Below are 20,679 nucleotides of genomic sequence, written 5' to 3' on the forward strand. Positions count from 1 at the left end.
ATTATCATGACACATTCCCTTAATAACTTTTGTTCTCACAATTTCCCATACTTAACTAGCACATACAATTCTATCTTAAGCTAACCAAAGATTCAATTTGGGATATACAATTATTTTTCCGCTTAAGGCTAGTAATGTGGTGAAATATAGAACAAATGAGATTTAAAGGCTCAAAGTGGTTAACAAAGGTAATTGAAAAGGGTAGACTTAATTTGGATAAGTGAGTTTAAACAAATAATGGCCTCAATCATATGCAAGCACACAAATATAATAAATATTGGACATATAAGATAAAACAAAATATAGATTACAATCATAGAGAAGTAAACACACAAGAATAAAATAATTATGGTTAAATAATGTAACCATGCATAAAGGCTTAAATCTTCACAGGTTGTGTGTTCTTTAGCTCAAACATCATGTTCCAAATACAACTTCAAGCAAATTTATCATAAATTAAATTTTTTTTTTAAAATTAGTAAAATTTTGTTCCAAAAATAGAGTCTTAGGAGAAACTTATTGTCTTTTCAATCAAGTAGAGCATGCATGCAACTAACCTATTACTATGCAATTTATCCTATTCTATAAAAGAAAGAAAAAAAAAACTAAAATATCCTAATTTATTGGTGCTAGGGAAGAGAAATTACCTCCGGAAGTCAAGTACTGACCGACCTCCCCACACTTAAGGCTTTGCACCGTCCTCGGTGCCATCTGTCAGGAATAGGGGTGGGCTGGTAGCAGTATCTCCACAGTCGGGACCATCATGGCTCCCTGTGCTGGTAAAGGAAGTGGAGTCCGGGGTGTCTGAGTCCTTGAAGTGTCCCTTGAGTAGCTCCTTGAGGTGTTTGAATCGGCGCTCGTTACAGCGCTCTCTTAACTTCGCTTTCTGTTCTTGTCGATCCAATCTTTTGATTATCTGCTGGAGTAGTTCATCTGTTGTAGGTGCTTGTGGTGTTGAAAAAGGAACATCTTCAACTAGAGCAGTAGGAAGGCTTGTAGTGGCTGCTGGAAGTCTGAGGTACTTCCCATTGGGGACATACTGATCATCCCGTGGAATCATGGCTTTGGTGTCTCCAGCTCTGTAGGAAACTCCAGCTGCTGAGATAAGATCTGAGACCAAGGCGGGAAAAGGTAAGTTGTTCATAATTTGTACGTGTCCCATGGCATTCCGGATATGTATTGGTAGATTCAGAGGCTGGTCTGTAAGGATGCACCATAGTAGAACGGCCATGTCTGTAGTGAAGGAGGACTCGTGAGTGCTCGGAAAGACATAATGGGACATGATCTGTGCCCATACACGAGCCTCCAAGGTAAGTGCTGAAGCTGATATTCCCTTAGGGCGGGTACGATGGTATCCGTAGATCCAACGGCTGCCAGGTAGTGCGATAACTCTGAGAACAGCTTCCCAGTCAAATTGGTACATCTGGCGCTTGAGTGCGGCTTCTTGAAAGGCGTCCAATCCTTCTGGAATAGGGGGAAGACCTAAAGCTTTTTGAATGGCCTCTTCTGTAATGGGTACTTGCTTCTGACGAACAAAGACAGACTGCAGGGTAGGCAGGTAGAAGTTAGAGTAGAACTCGACTACCCAAGAAAGATTGGCCTGCCTTGGTTGTCTCTGTAGGAAACCCCATTGTCTTCGTTCAGTTTGCGGCTCAACAAAAGTAGCAATATTGGGCGGGAGAATAAGAAGGTGTTCGTTGTTATAGCTCTTCTCAGCCAGAATGGGGAACATCTGCTCACAGTAGCGATTTGGAAATCGCGCAGTGTCCTTTGTTGGAAAGGCTTTCTCCTTTTCATCAACCTTGATGATCCTCTTAACTCTTTTTGTTGAGGGATGTACTGCAGTTGAAGAAGGCTCTGCCACTAGTGCTCGTTTAGTTCCTCTCCTTGCTGGGGGTTTGGGAGTAGCTTTCTCTTTTCCTTTCTTGGTGGCCATCCTGAAAGGGGAAGAGAAAGTAAATTAAATTCAAAGAGGTATATAGCAAGGAAGAGAACGGAAAAGGTGGTGATGGATGCACATTAGGAGGTAACTGACATTAACACACGCTCATGAGTACATGTGAAAAGTCATCAAAGGAAAATAGATAGTGCATATAATGACAAGTGAATGCAAGGTGTTTATTGGCATGCCGGAAAAGGGCATGAGTAGCATAGACCAAGCATTACTTTGTAACAAACCATCACGTTTGTATTGACAATTAAATTTAATTAATATAATAGTAAAGGAAATTTGTGAAAAGCAAGCATTGAATAGTAGAATAACATAGAGAAGTGCATAACGCCATATGGGATTTTTCACAAACACATAGCATGCATGGTGAAGAAGGTAGAGAAAGTATTAAAGTGAACATGCAAGCAACCCCTTAAAGAAAATAATATATAATTTCCAAACAATTTGTAACAATCCACAAGCATATAATGAAGAATAATGACTCAAATAAAATTCTAACACCATGTAAAAAGGAAGGAAGAAGAAAGAAAATATGAATAATGAAAAGAAAAAGGAAAGGGAAGAAAATAACATATAGAATAAGAAGAATGATAGAAAAGGAAAGAGGGAAGAAGAAAATAAAACCTTGGTAATGGAGGTGAGAGAGATAGAGAGTGAAAGGTGAGATAGAAGAAAGAAGGGAGAAGGAAGAAATAAGGAGGGAAAAAAATTAGGATTTGGAGAAGAGAAAGATATGATATTTGGCAAAATTAGGAAAACTGTGCGCCGCAAGCGATGTGATCGCATGGGGCACGCGGTCGCGCGACTTGCGCTTAAGATGATTGACGCGGTCGCGTCGGCCACGCGATCGCGTGACTCAGTTTGTGCCAGTGGCGCAAGGGTTGCCTCGCACTCGCACAACTCTCTGTTCAAAATCATTAAATGCCAAAGTTTAGGTGACGCGATCGCATGGGGCATGCGATCGTGTGAGTGGGCAGTTTATGGGGTAGGACGCGGTCGCGTCGGCCACGCGGTCGCGTGAGGGAGATTGCGCGTCCAGCGCCAGTCCAACACCACTCTAGCACAACTTTTAGCTGTGCACCCTTTCTACGTCCAAAATCAAGGCACGCGGTCGCGTGGGGCACGCGGTCGCGTGGGGCACGCGATTGCGTGGGAGGCCATTATGCCCATACGACGCGGACGCGTCAGTGACGCGGTCGCGTGGGTTGATTTGTGCCACTGGCACACCTCCAGCCATGCTCCAGCATGACTCTCTATTCGTTTTTAATTTTCTCTCCTCTCCTTGCCACGCGGACGCGTCGCTGATGCGGTCGCGTCGCGTGGCACCTCCCTTTTTTTTTATATGCAGATGCAAATGTACGAAAGTAATGATAAAGAGAAGAGTTATTGAATATGAAAAACTAAAAATAAAGAAAAGAACGATCATACCATGGTGGGTTGTCTCCCACCTAGCACTTTGCTTTAACGTCCGTAAGTTGGACGCTCTACTAGCTCAATCTTCTGCTATGTGGGGATCCTCCAAGAGGAAGATCTCAATCTCCTTGTTTTTCTGCATTTTCTCGCCATGGTATAGCTTCAGGCGTTGTCCATTAACTTTGATAAGTTCAGAACTTGAAGGATGACTTAGGTGATAAACTCTGTACGGTTCGGCCTTCTCTACTCTGTATGGACCTTCCCATCTGGATCTCAACTTGCCTGGCATGAGCCTCAGACGAGATTTGTAATGGAGGACTAAATTCCCAGGTTGGAACTCTTTCCTCTTGATGTGCTGATCATGTGTAGCCTTCATCTTTTCCTTGTATAGTCTTGAGTTCTCATAAGCTTCTAGGCGAAAGCTTTCTAGTTCTTGCAGTTGCAACTTTCTTTCAGCTCCAGCGTTCTCCATCCCCATGTTGCACTCCTTGACTGCCCAAAAGGCTTTGTGCTCTACCTCAACAGGGAGATGACAAGCTTTTCCATAAACTAAGCGGAACGGACTCATCCCAATGGGTGTTTTGTATGCTGTTCTGTATGCCCAGAGTGCATCTTGTAGCCTGGTGCTCCAGTCCTTTTTATGAGGTTTGACTATCTTCTGCAAGATACGCTTTATCTCTCTATTCGACACCTCGGCTTACCCATTGGTCTGAGGATGGTATGCTGTTGCAACCTTATATATTATCCCATGCCTCTTCATTAATCCTGTTAGTCTCCTGTTACAAAAATGGGTGCCTTGATCGCTCACGATTGCTCGTGGTGATCCAAAGCGACAAATAATATGGTTTCTCACGAAGGGAACAACAGTGTTAGCATCATCAGTGCAGGTAGGAATTGCTTCCACCCATTTGGAAACGTAGTCCACAGCTAATAATATATAAAAATAACCATTAGAATTTGGAAATGGACCCATGAAGTCAATGCCCCAAACATCAAAAATTTCACAGAAAAGCATAATTTGTTGAGGCATCTCATCCCTCCTGGATATATTACCAAATTTTTGGCATGGGAAACAAGATTTACAAAATTCAGCAGCGTCTCTAAAAAGAGTAGGCCACCAGAATCCACAGTCCAAGATTTTTCTAGCAGTTCTTTGAGGGCCAAAATGTCCTCCACTTTCAGATGAGTGACAGGCCTCTAAGATGGACTAGAATTTTGATTGAGGCACACACCGTCTAATTACCTGATCAGCACCACATCTCCATAAATATGGGTCATCCCATATATAATATTTAGACTCGCTTTTCAGTTTATCTCTTTGATGCTTAGAAAAGTTAGGAGAAAATGTGCGGCTAACTAGATAATTAGCTACAGGTGCATACCAAGGAGATACCTCAGATACTGCTTGTAGGTTATCAAATGGAAAATTATCATCTATAGGAGCAGAATCATCCTTAATGTGCTCAAGGCGACTCAAGTGGTCTACCACTAAATTCTGGTTACCACTCATATCCTTTATTTCTAAATCAAATTCTTGTAATAGCAGTATCCAACGTATGAGCCTTGGTTTGGAATCCTTTTTAGATAATAGATACTTTAAAGCTGCATGGTCCGAATACACTACTACTCTAGTACCAAGTAAATAAGCTCAGAATTTATCCAGAGCAAAAACAATAGCAAGAAGCTCTTTCTCAGTAGGAGTATAATTGGACTGGGCAGCGTCTAAAGTCTTAGACGCATAAGCAATAACAAAAGGATCCTTACCTTCGCGCTGAGCCAGCGCTGCTCCTATTGCATGGTTGGAAGCATCGCACATGATTTCAAACGGCTGGCTCCAGTCTGGTCCTCTCACAATTAGAGCTTGAGTCAGGGCGGTCTTCAGCTTATCGAACGCTTGCTTGCAATCTTCACTGAACTCGAACTCAATATCCTTCTGTAGTAATCTGGATAAGGGAAGTGCTACCTTACTAAAGTCCTTAATAATTCTCCTGTAAAAACCTGCATGGCCCAGGAACGAACGGACTTCCCTCACAGAAGAGGGATAAGGTAAACTAGAAATACATTCACCTTTGCTGAGTCTACAGAAATGCCATTATTAGATACCACATGTCCTAATACAATCCTTTGTTTTACCATAAAATGACATTTTTCAAAATTCAGTACAAGATTTGTATTAACACATCTAACTAATACTCTAGATAATCCATCTAAGCAAAGGCTAAAAGAATCACCATAAACGCTAAAATCATCCATAAAAACCTCCATACAGTCCTCAATAAGATTAGAGAAAAGACTCATCATACATCTTTGGAAAGTAACTGGTGCATTGCACAAGCCAAAGGGCATTCTCTTGTAAGCATAAGTCCCAAAAGGACATGTAAAAGTGGTCTTTTCCTGGTCCTCAGGAGCTATATGAATCTGGAAATAACATGTGTAACCATCTAAAAAACAATAATGTGATTTACCTGACAGGCGACCCAGTATTTGATCAATGAATAGAAGTGGGTAGTGATCCTTACGGGTAGCTTGGTTGAGACGCCTGTAATCAATGCAGACTCTCCAAGCATTCTGAACTCTATTTGCTATGAGCTCTCCATGCTCATTCTTCACTGTAGTGACTCCAGACTTCTTGGGCACCACTTGTACTGGGCTAACCCATTCAATGTCTGAAATGGGATAGATGATACCTGCTTCCAATAGTCTGGTCACTTCCTTTTTGACAACCTCCAAGATAGTGAGATTCAATCTTCTTTGGGGTTGACGGACAGGTCTTGCTCCCTCTTCTAAAAATATTCTGTGCTCACATACTTGAGGGTTGATGCCTACTATGTCTGCCAAACTCCACCCAATTGCTTTCTTATGCCTCCTCAGTACATCAAGTAACTGCTCTTCTTGTTGGGAAGTGAGTTTCCTTGCAATGATAACGGGGAACTTCTGCTCATCTTCAAGATAAGCATATTTGAGATGTGGAGAAAGAGGTTTCAGTTCCAACTTCTGATCATGGGTAGGCTCTGGATTGTCTGGAGCTTGTAAAAATGCTGAGGTGCCCTCATTGTCAGTCAAGAGGGTCCCCACACTTGGACCTTGTCCAATGTGTCTCTCTTCTAACTCTTCCTTGTGGACTTCAGCTACAGTTTCATCTATGACATCACACTGGAAGATAGAATGATCTTCTGGAGGGTTGTTTATGACTCCATGTAGATTGAAGATTACTATGCGGCCATCTATTTCAAAAGAGTATGTTCCTGAAAAAGCATCCAATTTGAATTTTGATGTCTTCAGGAATGGTCTTCCAAGTAGGATTGATGATGGCTTATCTGAGTCATTCTGGGGCATCTCCAAGATATAAAAATCAGTGGGGAATGTAAGCCCTTTAATGTTCACCAAAACATCTTCAGCAACTCCAGCCACTGTAATAATGCTTTTATCTACTAACACAAAACGAGCTGCCGACCTTTTTAAGGGAGGGAGCCTCAAAATATCATATATAGACAAAGGCATTATACTAACACATACTCCTAAATCACACATGCAATCATAGATTACTACTCCACCAATAGTACAACTAACTATACAAGAACCTGGGTCACTACACTTTTCAGGTAACCCCCCCATTAAAGCAGATATGGAACTACCTAAAGGAATAGTTTCTAATTCATTAATTTTGTCTTTATGTATACATAAATCTTTTAGAAACTTTGCATATTTAGGTACTTGTTGAATAACATCAAAAAGAGGAACGGTTACCTCAACCTTTTTGAACATTTCTACCATTTTGGGATCGGGTTCCAGCTGCTTCCTAGGCTTCCTTGCAAGTTGTGGAAATGGAATGGGAGTGGTATTTTCTGCAGTTTCTGTGCCTCTTGGTACTTCCTCCTGTGGTTGGGCTTCTTCTTTTTCAGCCATGTCCTGTATGCCCTCTTCCTCTTCAACATCTTCTATTTCTACTACCTCTTCAGCTGAGGTGTGGTCTGGTAAGCTTGGTTCCTCCTAATTCCTCTCCTGCAGTGTGTTTCCGGACCGTAGGGTGATGGCATTAATGCCCCCCTTCGGATTAGGTAATGGTTGAGAGAGAATTCCAGTGGAACTTGAAGGTTGGTTATTGGAATTTTGCATTGATCCAATCTGTGAGACAAGAGCTTGCAAAGTAGCAGTCAGACCATTCAGACTGGCATTAATGTTATTTTCCATGGTCTGTTGACTTCGCTCAAAAAATTTAGTAACTCTTCATTAGGAGACGAAGAAGGGTGAGTAAATTGAGAGGTCTACTGTTGGGTATTCTGTGGTCCTTGGGACTGCCTCAGGTGAGGTGCTCTGTAAGGTTGGTTCTGCTGCTTGTTGTTGTTATTATTCCACCTCTAATTTTCCTGATTATCTCTGCCTCCTCTGTTATTGTTGTCCCTCCAATTCTGGTTAGAATTGTCCTGCCATCCATGGTTATTATTTTCACCTTGATTGTACCCTTGGTTAGGACGGTCATAGAAGTTATGAGTGGATGCCACCATGTTGCCTTCCTGCTGGAGCTGCGGGCATTCATCAGTATAATGGCTATAATCAGCACAAATTCCGCCGACTCTCTGTGGGACTAACTGTTGGTTTTGCTGTGCTGGAGAAGGTTGAGCTTGCTGAACTTGTTGTTAATTCAACTGCATCTGCTTCAGCAAGTTGGTCATTTCACAGATACTCTGAGCTAGAGCAGTAGTCTCTCTGCTAGAGGATACCTCTGCAACGGCTTTTGAACGGCCTTGTTTCTGCCTGTGGTTCCTAGTAGATTCAGCTAAGTCGCTGATCAATTGCCATGCCTCATCAGTGGTCTTGTACTTCTTTATAGACCCATTACTAGCACTTTCCAATGTGGTCTTATCTCGGGGCCTCATGCCCTGTGTGATATAGCTGAGTAACACTATCTTGTCAATCCTGTGGTGGGGGCATGCTTCCAGAAAATTATTGAAGTGCTCCCAGTATTCAAAGAGAGTCTCGTTGTCATCTTGAATAATCGTGGAAATGTCTTTCTTTAGTTTATCAGTAACTTCAGATGGAAAGAATTTCTCCAAAAACTCTTTTCTGAGCGTATCCTAGTTGGATAGATTTGCTAGGGGTTGAGTGTAGTACCACTCTCTTGCTTTTCCCTCAAGAGAAAATGGGAAAGCTTTCAGCAGAATTGAAGTTTCATCAGCACCATCACACCTGACAGTAGAACAGGCTGCCTGGAAATCTCTCAGGTGCTTGATAGGCTCTTGAGCAGGTAAGCCAAGAAACTTGGGCATTAAATTGAGTAGCGCGGTCTTTATTTCAAAATCTGTCGCCACCGCTGGGTGATGCGCTTGAAATGGTTGCATTGTAAAATCAGGGGCTCCTTCCTCCTGGATAGTAACTCTTCTGGCTGCCGCCATGTTACCTGTATGTAAATCAACCGAATCAGTAGAACGGGAGCTGGTTTCTTCCTCAGATGGTGTTTCAAATCCGCCCTCAGAGAGGACTAACCGACGTCGAGCTCGCCTTATTCGTGAGATGGTTCTTTCAATCTCAGGATTGAATACTGGCAAGCATGGATCAGGAATTGAACGCGTCATCTAGCGAAAGAAACATGCAGCTCATAGTAGAAAAATAAAATAAAATGCAAATAAATAAATTCTAATTAATAACTTTAGCACTCTATTGCAACTCCCCGGCAACGGCGCCAAAAATTGATGCGGGCAGAAATTGGCGAATTAAAATTGTTAAAATATATACGTTGCAGGTATAGTTCTTAATTCGCCAAAAATCTGCCTATCAATTTAGAAAGATGTCACAGAAAATTGAAATTAAAATACTGGGAGTATGAATCCCAGGTCGTCTCCCAACGAGTTGTAGAAAAGTGTGCTATTTTATTAATCAGAGGTTTTCAAAAAGGTTTGAATTGAGCAAACAGGAAATTAAATTGGTGAATTTGAATAATGTAAATAAAAGCCTTGACTGGGAATTGATTAGTTGGAATCCCTATTATTGTTGGAATGCTCTCAGGATTAATTGACAATTAAAAGTTGTCCTGTTTAGTTATCCTTCACTGGGTGAAGGAAAGTCAAACAAGTTGGAATGCTACGTCCGTTTACAAGTTGCAATCCACTTAATTAAAAGGGGGATTGGTGTTAGTGATTAGGAGGCAATCCAACCATAAACCCAATTACAATTTTTTCTTTCAAGCCTTCCAACTCAAGAGTTCCTTTCAATCAATTCCCCATCAAGTTAGGGAACTACTCGCTCATTGTGAATGTAGAATTCATAGCATATAAAAAGGAATTAAAGGAAGACATTGTAAATAAAAATCGAAATAGTCAATTAAAAATAAAAGTGATCCTTGTATTAAATAATCCTAAAAATACTCCAATGGTAAAATTAACAAAGCAAAGAATATGGAAGAGTGAAGCCAAGTAAAGAAAACGAACTAGAATGACAAAGTCTTGATGAGGTAATAACTCTTCTCAGTGTTCCAATGCCAAAAAGTAAAAGAAAATTAAATCCTAAGAACTATGAATGTGTAGAGAGAAAAACCTAGAGGAGTAGTAAAACTAGATCTAAAACTAAAACTGTGTAGAATGAATGTTGTTCCTGGTTTCTGCATGTTCTCTGGCTCTAGTCTGCTGTTCCGGGCCGAAAATTGGGTCAAAATAGGGTCCAAAATTGCCTCTAGCGATTTTGCAAATTATGCAGATCGCACATGCCACGCGATCGCATCGCTCATGCGGACGGGTCATTCGCGTTTCGCTTCACCACGCGGGCGCGTCGTCCATACCTCCGCGTCGCTCGTGCTTTTCCATTTTGCGCGGTCGCGTCATCCATGCGGCCGCGTCACTGCGATTTGATCTTCTCCGCGCGGTCGCGTCGTCCATGCGGCCGCGTCGCTTCTCGCTGGTCATCTCCTCAATTTCTTGTGTTCCTTCCATTTTTGCTAGTTTCCTTTCCAATCTCCAACTCATTCTTGCCCTATAAAGCCTGAAACACTTAACACACAGATCACGACATCAAATGGAATAAAGGAGAAGTAAAATGCATAATTAAAAGTCTCTAGGAAGCAGTTTTCACTCATGTAATAATTTCAAGAAGGAAATATAAATGCATGCTATTTTAATGAATAAGTTGGTCAGGATCATGATAAAACCACACAATTAAACACAATATAAACCATAAAATAGTGGTTTATCAGCCTCTCTCTCTAGAAAAACTACATCTAAAACCTAAAATTGTCCATAATGAATGAATAATTGATGAATGATTTGATTCCCTCATTCTCCAGCCTCTATTCTATGTTTCTGGGCTTGGATTTGGGCTGAAAAAAGGTCCAGAAATTGCTGGGGGCAAATTCTGTAACTTTCTGCACCTGGCATCTGTCACGCGTATGCGTAGGTCACGCGTGCGCGTCAATTGGAAGTTTTCCTTATCACGCGTACGCGTCAGTCACACGTACGCGTCGCTCGTGCTCTGCGCTAGGCACGCGTCTGCGTCGTCCATGCGCACGCGTCGCTGCCATTTCCTTCAAAACTTCATTTTGCGCGTTCCTTCTATTTTTGCATGTTTCCTTTCTGTCCTCTAAGCCATTCCTGCCCTATGAAGCCTGAAAATACTTAACACACAGATCACGATATCGAATGGTAATAAAGGATAATTAAAATTAACATTTTCAAGGCTTAGGAAACATGTTTTCATATGTATCACATAATAAGGAAGGAGTTGTAAAACCATGCAAATTATATGAATAAATGGGTGAAGAATTGATAAAAACACTCAATTGAGAACAAGATGAATCATAAAATAGTAGTTTATCAGGTATCTAAGTTCAAAGTTGAAAAATATGGGGGGTACTGATGAGTTCCTAACCTAGATGCTCCTCCACCCATAATTGGAGTGGTTCTTGCTATGTCATCATCATCATGCAGTGCATCCTCAACTCCATCCGGTACTCTACTCTCTCCAAAAATCGGGAACATAATAGGAGTACTAGGTGTCACAATCACAATTTCCCCCAAGGGTCCAGTCTCACCAATTCCTGCGTCACCACTGCGGTTCAGATTAGTTGCAAAGGATGGAGATATAACTAAAACTGCCTCAGGTACAATCACCGGCACAGCTGATGAGGCACCAATAGGCATGGAACTAGAGCAGGCTAGATGTCCTGAAGATTGAGGATTCTAGTTCGAACCTCTAGAACTACACACCGCATCCACAAGCTTCACCAACAGCTTCGGAGTCCTCACCTCGGGAAACTGCCGACGACAATGAAACAAAACTTGCAAATCTTCGTCACTGCTTATGACAAATGAATCGTACTTCACATCATCACGCAACATGAAAATTGGGATTCTATAGAATAACTTCTCCACTCGTTTCACGCTATGCAGCCCCAGTATATGGAGTATAGTATTCTGAAACACAGTGAAACTCGTCGAAAGTTTGAGAAAAACACTCAGCAGGTCCTGAAAGAACAGAACCGTCGGCTAGGAATTTTTTTACACAAAATAATTTCGTTGATAGTATAGTTCCCAACCAACTAGTAATGCTCAATTCAAATTTTAATAGATTTGGTTGTCACAAGTACAAACTCCAATGAAAATTAACCAAAGTATTTAAACCTCGGGTCATCTCACAAGGAATTGCAATGAAGTGCTCAATTATTGGCTATGAAGAACAAGGGGGTTTGATTTTCAATTGACAAGAAACTATAATAACAAGAAAGTAAATGACAATTAGCTAATAAAACAAAGGAAAACGACTCTTGGCTAAGTATAGGAATTGAGATCACTATCCTTGTCTACAAACCAAATATTGACAATTATGAGGTACCAACCCATTAAGTCTACCTCTATGCTTGAAGTTAGTACAATATCAACCTCAAAGCATTAAGTACGTCAAATAGGCTTGATCAACATCAATCCATAAGTCCTAACCTAGCTACTAATTAACTTAGTAGTAGGTTAGAGTCAATGGTTATCAAATTGACCACATAGGGTTCTTAAATCACCAATTCAATGAGACCCAATGACTCAAGGTCACTCAATCCCTTTAGCCTAGGCCAATAGTCAAGAAAACTACTCTAAAACTAGTGGAGATATTCTATCAAACACCTAGAGTGCAAGAAAAGTAAACATCACCAAATGCAAGAATTAAAGAAATCCATAACTAACATAAGCAAGAAATCAACAATAACAATGAAGACAAACATAAAAATACATGGAAACATAAAATTGCATTAAAAGAAAATTAAAATCAACAAGAGTGCATGAATCATAAAAATGACATGAAGAGGAAATTAACAAGAAAAACTAAGAAGAATAAAGATGTAACAACAAGAAATAAAAAGGGAAAACTAAATCAAAACAACAATTAAAAGTTGGATCTAAGGAAATTTAACCTAAACTACCCTAAATTCTAGAGAGAAGGGAGAGCTTTTCTCTCTTGAATTCTATCTACAACATGATGAAAACTATACTATGGTTCTCCCCCTTGACCCATCTTGAATTCTACATGAAATAGTCTATGTAATCAATTGGATTTGGGCTTGCGAAGCTCAGAAATCGCCCCCAGCAATTTCACTTTAATGAGGTCACGTGCGAACTGCGACGCGTACGCATGGGTCACGCGTACGCGTCGTCTGGCATTTTGCTTCCCACGCGTATGCGTCATGTCACACGTATGCGTCGCCTGGACAACCTCATTTTCACGCGTGCGTGTCTGTCACGCGTGCGCGTCGATATATGCACTCCAAATCCTTGATTTTCCATGAATTCTCCACTTTGCATGCTTTTCTCTTCATTCCTTTGATCCATTCCTAGCCTTTTCATCCTGAATTCACTAACAAACACATCAACGCATCAAGTGAAATCAAAGGTGAATTAAAATTAGCAAATTAAAGGCCTAAAAAGCATATTTTTACTCTTAAGCACAAATTAGGAGGAATTCACAAAACCATGCTATTTTATTGAATAAATGTGGAAAAAGGTGATAAAATTCCCCAAAAGAAGCACAAGATAAACCACAAAATTGGGGTTTATCAGGTCCTTATCAGTAAATTTAATTCCTGGTCGTATTTTCTTGTTAATCGACCCTATATAGTGCACTAGAACTAAAAAACCTCTCATTACTAGCAATTGTGAATCCCACTATGGTGAAAAATTCACGTTCAGCTCGTATTTATATACGTTAGGCATATATTAAATCGAATTAATTCCTTTGATTTATATATATAGTAGAATTCATAGTAAATCAAAGCTAATGGAGTCAATTTACTATTAGCCAGTACCAGATATAAATCGAATTCAATCCATTTGATTTACTTAGGGGGCTAAATCGAAACTTTTTTATTCGATTTAGTAGTGTGCATATAAATCGATACTCATTGATTCGATTTAGTAGTCCTTGGCCTAATTCGAATTTATTGAATTCGATTTACGTTTGAATCCGAAATAAAGTAATTCGAATACTTTAGATTCGATTTACTACTAACAAGCCTAATTCGAATTCAATGAATTCGATTTACATAGAATTATTGAACGAGATATCCAAGTAACGTTTTTGCATTTAAGGGATTCAGATAATTTTAAAGTTGCTTTGGTTTATAGAGATGAATTACCCAAAAATTAAAATTAAATAAATCTAAAATAGTTCAATTAAAGATGTTGTAAATAACTAAACATATAAATTAATTAAAACATAAAAGTATAAAATTAAAATAAAATATGAACGTTGATTACAAAAATAGTATATATTTACTATTATTCAGTAACTTTTACTAATGAAAACCATATTGATAACAATTTTAAAACATATCACTTTTAATATAATAATATTTATTATAATTTTTAGTTTAATAAAAAATATTAGGTTTAATTACTCTGTTGGTCTCTATAGTTTTGCGAAATTTTCAATTAGGTTCCTATACTTTTTTTCTTTTAATTGGGTCCCTACACCAATTTTTTTTCAATTAGGTCCTTCTTGACAGTAATTGGCTTAATTTTATAGGGACCCAATTAAAAATAAAAAAAATTGGTGCATGGACCCAAATAAAAGAAAAAAAATGTAGAAACCCAATTAAAAAAAATTTTGGTGGAAGGACTTAATTAAAAGGAAAAAAAGTACAGGGACCTAATTCAAAATTTCAAAAAACTATAGAGATCAACAGAGTAATTAAACCAAAATATTATTATATTAAAATGAGTTTAAAAATAATATATTTTAAAGATAGCCTGAATGCTTTCTTTAATGTGTTGAGAATTGAGATCTGCTTCGAGCCTTGGACCCACATGAATGAAACCACTCACATTAACAAACCATAACACTTAAATAAAAATATTAAAAATATTTTTTTATGAAAATTTTTGTTTAAAAGTAGGACTTATTTATTTACGCACACACTACAAGAAATTATCATAATAGCAACCGATTTTAGCGACAAAAAAATTAGTTGCTAATAGTGATCGATATAGAATTTTAAGGACTAAAAAGAATCGGTCGCTAAATCGGTCGCTAAATTACATTTTTGCCGACCAATTTTAGCGACTGACAAAATCGGTCACTAATAGCAACCGAATTAGGACCGATAAGGTTTTAATACAACTAGAATAAAGTTGGTCACTAAAATCGGTCGCTATTTTTTATTTAGCGACGAATTAGCAACCAAAAGAGAAAGTAATGTCTTTGAAATTGTTGGTCACAAAATCGGTTGCTATTTTTTAATTTAGCGACCGATTTTGTAACTGATAGTGAAATAGGGTGAACAACTGTTTGGTTTCTAATTCAGTTGCTAAATTACTAGTCACTAAATCAGTTGTTAATTGTCAAGTTAGCGACTGATTTTAGTGACTAACAGAATCAGTCACTAATAGCCACCGAATTAGTGACCGATTAGTTTTATACAACTAGAATATAAATGGTCGCTAAAATCGGTCGCTATTTTTTAATTTAGGGACCGAATTAGCAACCAAAACAAAGGAAGAAATGTCCTTGGGACTCTTGGTCACAAAATTGGTCGCTATTTTTTTAATTTAGCAACCGATTTTGCAACCGATCGATAGGTAAATAGAATGAAACGTGATTGGTTGCTAATTTAGTCGCTAAAGTTGTAGTCACTAAATCAGTTGCTAATTTTTAAGTTAGCGACCGATTTTATAAACTAATCAGTCGCAAAAATAGCTACTAATTAAAACAAAGATATTATCTAAATTACCTTCACTAACCCAAACTCACCCACACCATTCTCATCTTCTCCAATCAGATACCATTGTCGTCTCCGAGCATCATTGTCGTCTTCTTCACCGCCGTCTTCTGCGTCTCGCCGCCATCTCCTGAGGTCCCGTTGGCATCGTCTTCTATAGTCTCGGTTCCGTCTCCTGAGGTCTCGTCACCATCTTCTTCTACAGTCTCGGTGTCGTCGCCTTCATCGTTGAGATCTCAGCGCCGTCTTCATCGTGTTCAAGCAGGTAACCTCCTAATTGCTGATTCCGATCTATTCTGTTAGGGAGGTGCAGGCTATCGTGTTAGATATTGTCTTATGTCTACTCAGAGTAAGCACTGGGAAAGACTTTAGGAAGCTTAACGGTTGGTTTCTTTCCCCTCTGGTTAGGGTTTTAGCGATGTGCTTTGTTGAATTTTCCAGATCTCCAGATTTTGTGACGGATTTTGTTCTTGTTATCATAAGGAACAGGGCTGTTGGAGTGGTTCTTGTTGCCGCTCACATTCATGTTTACCTCTTTCCTTCTTCTCTTAGCTACCTCGCTCTCATTCCCGCCAGGTCCCTCCATTTTTCTCTTTACTAATGCTCTTCCAATTCATCGTATTATTTTAGGGAATAGTTGGTTGATTTAAGACATGATTATCAAGGTAATCAAACTCACAATCGTATACTTGATTTAGGGACTTCAAGTTGTAAAACTCGTTTGATCATGATGATGACCATGACGATGCGGGTGACTTGAGCTCCCTTAGTTTCAGATTGGAAGGAAACCTAATCTTAGATTAGTAAGGTTTCATAGCTTAAGCATTTTTTAGTCCTGTGCTTGTGCCTGTTCTTGCTCAAGTCTGAAGTCATTGTTTTGCAGTATTCAGTAAATTCTATTCATAACTGAACTTACTTCTAATTTTCACACAAGGGCTATACATAGCCTGTGTAAGACCCAGAATCTTTGAAAAGTCTTATTATGATCAAGTCTCAAATCCTACAGTTATTTATAGCCTTAATTTCAGAGATTATTTTATTAAAGATAATTAAGGCAAACCCTAAAAACCCTACCCGGTTCCCCTGACCCGGTTTCCCCAAACTGCTACAGCCCCTCCATTCTAACAAGCAGCGGTAATGCACAGCCTTGCTTTGATTTCCATGAAAGAAAGAAACAAAGAGAAAGAGAGATCTGATAGGAGAAGGAGATCCGGAAGGGAGGAAGAGCACCGGGGAAGCAGCAGCTCACCGGCCAGCCGCATTCTGCCACCACGTCCGGCTCCTCGTCGTCGCGCTACCGATTTGCCACCGATCCAGTCATCCGCGCCGTCGTCCTTGCCGCGAGTCCAGCGCCGTCGTTGCTATCTTTGCACGAGGAGAGGTAGAGGCTAGCAGTGGAGGGCGGCGCATGAGAGGGAGTTCGTGCCTCACCGCCGTCACCCAATGGGGCCACGGACTGCGCCGGTCGCCGCCGCGTCGCGTCGAGGAGGAAGGCTGAGACTGAGCGCCGCTGGGAGGGAGGACGACGCGAGCTGGAGGTCCGGTCACCGTGGTGTTATGGAGCAGACAGAACCGCGCCACGCTGTTGGGGTTCTCACTGTCGCCGGAAAAGAATTCAGGCCGCCGCAGGTGTCATGGTCGGAGAAGGAAGCTGTGCCCCTGTGTCCTGACCGCCGGGAGTGGTTCTGCAACTTCCGGGATCACCGCCGGAGCTCCGGGCTGAGCTTCTGCCACTTGAGACCCTACTGCCACCGTGTTCCACTACCGGTAAGTTCTTTGAGTTTGGTTTCTGTTCTGTTGGAATTCCGGAAAGGTTGTTAACGCCGCGTGGTTGTTACAGTTACCGTCACCGGTGTTTTTGCTCGCGATTGTCACTTGGGGTTACTGACGGAGCCCACTGCCGGTTTGATAGGGAGCTGCGGCTGCTTCGTTTTGTTATTTCAGTGAGTATTTTGATTTTCGAAAGCCCTGCGTTTGTGCTCTGTTCCGTGTAATAAAGTATTTGCGATGTCAATGGTTTTAGGAGTTAGAATCCGGTTTGCTTATGCCACTTGTAGCTGTTTCGTATAATATCCATGGCTCATTAAGCCACACGTCACTCTCACGTTAATTTGTAATAAAAAATGAAAAAGGAGTAACCTAAACGCCTTTCATTCTCGCCCTCATCTTCTTTCTCCATTCTCTATCTTTCATTTGATGCTGTCTCTCCTCTCTCTATCTCTCTTGAAAATCTTAATCCAGTCATTCCCTTCGTTCTCTCCTCGATTGGCTATTCTCTCCTTCTGGCCTGGATCATTTCTCTCGGTGTTGTGACCTCGATCCTTCCCTCTCTTCTGTGTGACACTCTCTTTCTCTCTCATTTTCTCGCTTTCTCTCTCACGGTGTTGCTCTCACTCTCAAATCCAGTTCTCTATTTCTCGATCCTTTTTTTCATTCTACCATCCCTTGCTTTTGCTTAAGACACACACTCTCTCCTTCTCTCTCGATGTTTTTCTCACTCTGAAACCCTATCCCTTCAACCCCGTTTTCCTTCTTTTAGTTCAGGTTTTTCTTTAAATCTGGCTATTTGCTCAATGCTTCTCTGCGATATCTCTCTCTAGGAATATTATTGATCTCAATGGACGGATGTTGTAAATGGATGCAGTGAAACCGACAACATCTATGAAGAGGAAGAAACAATTTCTTCAATTACTCAAAATGCCGGTATATGCCGAGCAGAATCGGGATCTGGTCCAGTCAAAGCGGGGGGCTGGCAACAGAATCCCTAAAGGCAAACGTTACCTGAGTTTCATCGCTATTTTCTATCGCGACTGACCCCTCAGAACAGTGTCCGGAGGCATTGCGGAGGCCACGGCAGAAACCATTATGGCGAGTTCGCGACTAAAATGGTAGACCTCGGATGAGGGGCTGGAAAAGTAGGCCGAACACAGCAGAAGTCCTTTAATTCCAAATGTTTGCTCACCAGAATATGTTAGATATCGGATGCTTCGTCATCATGTTTTTTAGAATTTCTTTGATTTTGTTTCAAATAAATGTTAATTACTATTATGTATACTGTGATCTGTTGGTATATGAAAATATATAAGAGATTAATTGAGTATCCAGCTGGATTCTGATCTGAGATTTCATCGCAATTCTAGGGAAACAAAAATGAGGTCAGAACGTCTGCAAGAAAATTAAGTTAAAGAAAATTAAGTTAAATAATTATTCTTCTTTCTTATATTTATATAAATTATATTTAATTTGTTCTTTTTTTATGGTTTAATAATATTTTTTTTTTTGAGATAATGCATATTTTAGAACGAGTGAAATGAGAAGGACCGGTTGATTGTAGAAAGAGAAAAAGCTTTTGGCTTTTTTTGAAGTTAAAGATTGGTTTCTGATATATATTTAGTGGTTCTAATTTTCTATATGCTAAAGTTTTTGCTTCTTTTATGGGTTGTTATGTTAATATAATACATTTGAATGAGGAGTTGTGTTGAGACAATTTTTCTCTTTATGTTTATTATTTACATTGTTTATTAGTTTGTTTAAGTTATTCAATTCTATCATTCTATGCTTGACATGATCATGTATGTTCCTGCATATATGTAATCCATCTTCTTTTTCTGTCTATGATTATGTAATGTTGTGGAAGTTTCTTTATGTAAATTTTAACAAACGTACAAATTTATATTATGTCTATTAACTTTAATGGTGACTCCTGTGATATCTCCAATATAAATTTTCTAGACAGCCAAGAATACTTACAGTTTTGATTTTAATTTCTATTTATCTCTTATGAAAATTTGCAATCGTTTTGTTGCCTTTGCTTGATTGTATATACGTTTTTATTTCACATGGAAATATGGCTGGGGTGTTGATCTGATTTGGAAAAAGTGGGAGAAAAGGTAATTGCAGGAAGAAGAAAACATTTGTGCTTTCAGCAAGTGCGGTGATTTAATAGGATCTCAAGGGTGGTTTGGACTGTTGATATTTATTTTATTTTGACTGTTAATACTATATCAATTTTTAATCTTTTTATTATGAATGGCATATTTTTTTATCTTGAAACTTATTTTCTTCAATTGGGAACTCTTCGATGCAAATGGTGCACCTAATTACATTTTACACTTGACTGGATCAGATGCACTCTTAGCGAATGATATCAGCAACCAAACTTTCTGCATTGCAAAGGAGGGTGCTGATCCGAAGATGTTGCATGCTGCACTAGATTGGACGTGTGGGCTGGGCAAAGTGGAATGCTCTGCTATGCGGCAAGGACAACCATTCGATGAACCAGACAATGTGATTGCACATTCAACTTACGCTTTTGATAGTTACTATCATAAGAAGGGAAAGACTCCTGATTCCTGTGACTTCAATGGAGTGGCTACTATCTCCACCACGGATCCAAGTATGGTGCTATATGCATTTTTTAGTTTAATTTAGCATTGATTACTTTGGAAATCTCTATAGTTTAAAAGCTCTAATAAAGTTCTTGTATTATGCACAAATTTTTAATTAGTCTCTATAGCTTAAATATGGATAATTAACTACTTATACTGTGCAAAATTTTTATGTCAAAAACAGCGATTTCTCAACATGCCATGTTTCTTAATTTTGTGCTTTCTATTTCTCGAGTTTCATGTTTTTAGAGTTTTGGTAAAGGTCTCAGTTTTTATTACATACAATTTTTTTCCTTTTGCATAGTGGATTCTCAAAAGTTAATGGTGTAGTAGAGTGTGTTGTAAATACTCTTCAACTCTGATTTCACTAATTTCTTTCTCTCATATTAATTTGTTTATTTGATAATTTATTAGATAAATCTTGCTCTCTTATATTATTTTTTTTGTTCAGCTACAGTTGCGGATTTATGGAGGAGACTGTGTCCTAGATGCACAATGAATTTACTGGCACTATTCTAAAAGGTATGGTCCTTTTTACCCATTCTCTTTGAATTCTACATTATAGATTGTGCCTTCTTACTTATTCTCCCCCAATTTCCTTGGGCATATCTCAAAAATTTCAATTTTGTTTAAATAATGAGTCTTTGTTTATGGTCATTATTTTGGCTCTGATAACCTCAACTATCTTTTGTAACTGCTATTATGTCATGCTTATAATTCTATTGTGAATAACCATCCTTTGT

General features: G+C 39.5%; 2 long non-coding RNA genes across 2 annotated transcripts in view; both read left to right on the forward strand.

Annotated features, from left to right (window-relative positions):
* LOC110264234 overlaps positions 1-17,444 on the forward strand; it is a 20,001-nt gene extending 2,557 nt beyond the window's left edge. Inside the window, exons 2-4 of the long non-coding RNA XR_002349989.1 lie at positions 11,033-11,039; positions 16,735-17,315; positions 17,389-17,444. This is a non-coding gene — a long non-coding RNA (uncharacterized LOC110264234). The remainder of the gene's footprint in view (positions 1-11,032; positions 11,040-16,734; positions 17,316-17,388) is intronic.
* LOC110264232 lies at positions 15,603-16,125 on the forward strand. The gene is made up of 2 exons (XR_002349987.1): positions 15,603-15,813; positions 15,957-16,125. It is a non-coding gene; the product is annotated as an uncharacterized LOC110264232 (long non-coding RNA).

The sequence above is a fragment of the Arachis ipaensis genome, chromosome B07 (genome assembly GCF_000816755.2).
Source record: "Arachis ipaensis cultivar K30076 chromosome B07, Araip1.1, whole genome shotgun sequence".
NCBI lineage: Eukaryota > Viridiplantae > Streptophyta > Magnoliopsida > Fabales > Fabaceae > Arachis > Arachis ipaensis.